Here is a 2814-nt window from a genome sequence, read left to right on the forward strand (position 1 = left end):
ACATACAAGATAAGTGACAACGATTAGTGAAATCTTCAGTTTTCTTTTCTGTAATCTCAACATCGTGAGGTTGACTAGCATGGGATATCTTGAATCCTAGATTATTCTCTCCAAAATAACTCTTACAATAAACGGCAGACACAATAATATATGAAATCATTTAGAAATTTGTTTTGATAAAAATCCTTGAAATAATATGTCGTGTCATCTTTGTATGACAACCTACTGCCGAAACTATTGGATACCCACAAAAATCAGATGAAATCAAGAGAAACGCTGACCAATATTCAACGACTGGTAAAAAAAGGTGAGAAATGGAAGTGAAAAATAATACGCCGTTGCCGGGGATCGAACCCGGGTCACCCGCGTGACAGGCGGGAATACTTACCACTATACTACAACGACTTGTGTTTACTTCCTTGTAGAGTATATATATAAACTAAAGATTATTCTGAAGGAAATAATTTATCCTTCATAAAAGCATCAAAAAGGGCAACAGATTCGATAAAACAGTAAAAAGTAAATCATACTTGGCCGTAATTTTATTTCGAAACTAAATGTTGCATTTTCTCTATTTATTGATTATTTATTCGAGGGTTATATTTTTATAAATAAATATTTCGTGGTTAAAATAACAAATAAAATCATTACAAAACATATAACATCCAACTTGAATCTAGGTATGATAAACTAGACCTGGCAAACGTGTCGTGTCGTGTCAAGACATTAAACGGGTTGAGAGTGCTTGACCCTAACCCGACCCATTTAATTATCGTTTCGTGTCGTGTCAACCCGTTTATTTTCATGTCGATTTCATGTCGGGTTTCGGGTTATGGTTTAAATCTTATACATATGTTGTGTGATGCCGGGTTGAAACATTTTAAAGGTTGAAAAGTAAGAGTTATAGAGGAAAAAAAATGAAAAAGTGAAATGCTAGACTTGGGAGGTGGGAGGTGGAACGGAAAATATATATATATATATATATATATATATATATATATATATATATATATATATATATATATATATATATATATATATATATATATATATATATATATATATATATATATACTCTCTACGTCCCATATTTATTGTTCATTTTTTAACTTTTGAAGTTTTTATTTTTTTACTTTGACTTTAAATATTTTTATTTATGTTATAAATTATTTGATAAAACTTATAACAATGAAAAGACATTTAAAACACAATTCATTCATATATTTTGCATTAAATGTTATATATCAAAAACAAAAATATTTAAGATCAAATTTGAAGAATAAAAACTTCAAAAGTCAAAATTGGACAATAAATATGAGACAGGGATAGTAGTAAGTTTAGAAAGCAAAATAGAAAAAGTTAGAGTTATGAAGCAAATGAGATAGGTAGCGAGGAGGAGTAAAATTAAGTCACTTTGAAATTTTGAATTTTACTTTTAGTTTTTGAATTTTACTTTTAGTTCTTGATTTCGAATCATCTTCGAGTTAAAAGTCTTGACCCTAACCCTACCCGTTTAATTATCGTGCCGTGTAGTGTCAACCCGTGTACATAAACGGGTCGAAATCTCTAACCCTAACCCGCTAACTTCGTGTCAATGTCGAGTTGTCGTGTCGTGTCAGATTTTGTCAGGTCTATGATAAACTGACATGTGTAGACAAAAGCACAAAATTCTTTGATGCCCGTTTTATTATAACGATCAAGATAAAATCATTATATATATATATATATATATATATATATATATATATATATATATATATATATATATATATATATATATATATATGATTGAATCGGGTAAGGACTCTTTTTTTGATGAGGACTAATCGTGGCCCTCTATCTAAAAAATTGAATGGCTATGATTTTTTTTATTTAATTGTATTTTTAATAGAAATATCGGTGGCATTTTTGAAATTATATCGAACATTTTGCCATTTTCTGTCGAGGGGTAATTGTTTTGAGGGCTCAATCGTCATTTGCAAAAAGGAAACCTTCATTACCGTCTTATTTCATTCTCCCCCCATTTTCTTCATTCTTCTTCGCTCTTTCACTGTATCAAATTCTCAAGCATCGATCGTATAATCATGTCGTTCAAAGTCGTAATACTCTTTCAATCATCGTGTTTAGTCTTCGCGGTTCTCGGGTTGATCTTATGGAAGCAGGTACACTTTTGTTTTTTAGTTTTTATGTTATTAAGTTCGTGTTTGATTTCTTTATGTATAATCAAAGTCCTTATTGTTAGTTTTTGCTATATTGTTGTTCAGATTCATTGATTATTTTTCATTGATTCAATTTTTTCATTTTTATAGTTATTACAAAACCTTATTTTTTTTCGTTTTTGCTATATTTTCTGTATTCGTTTTTCTCTGTGTTTTTTGGTTCGATTTTCTGTTAATCGAAGTGTTTTAAGTTTCATTTATTGATTGTCGTTGATGTAATTGTTAGATTATGTGATATTGTCACTTTTTGATATCGTTGTTGGGTCATGTTCTAATGACCTCTTATCGTATGACACAACGCTTAGACTCAGGTCTTTTAGAGTCAAATTCAAGAATGGAATATACCTTCCTTCATGTTCTGATGTGATATAATCACATTATAACATGTAGCACTTCTAGCTACAAGCTTCTTACTTTTACGGTGATTGCGATACTTCTATTGATCGCTTCGATCATCTTTCACTTCAATCTTCTGGCTTAAGTCAGATGCTACATTGATCTTGGTTTTATCTGAACCATGTAACATACTTGTAACGCCCCGATTTTCAGGTATTGGTTTATATAAGAATTTTCTTGGTTTCAAGTTCTACTCGAT

General features: G+C 30.2%; 1 non-coding gene across 1 annotated transcript; it reads right to left on the minus strand.

The window, feature by feature from the left end:
• Positions 1 to 333: 333 nt before the first annotated feature.
• On the minus strand, positions 334 to 405 carry TRNAD-GUC (transfer RNA aspartic acid (anticodon GUC)). Its single transcript has one exon. It is a non-coding gene; the product is annotated as a tRNA-Asp (tRNA).
• Positions 406 to 2814: the final 2409 nt, after the last annotated feature.

This window comes from Lactuca sativa, chromosome 9, assembly GCF_002870075.4.
Source record: "Lactuca sativa cultivar Salinas chromosome 9, Lsat_Salinas_v11, whole genome shotgun sequence".
In the NCBI taxonomy this organism is placed as follows: Eukaryota; Viridiplantae; Streptophyta; class Magnoliopsida; order Asterales; family Asteraceae; genus Lactuca; species Lactuca sativa.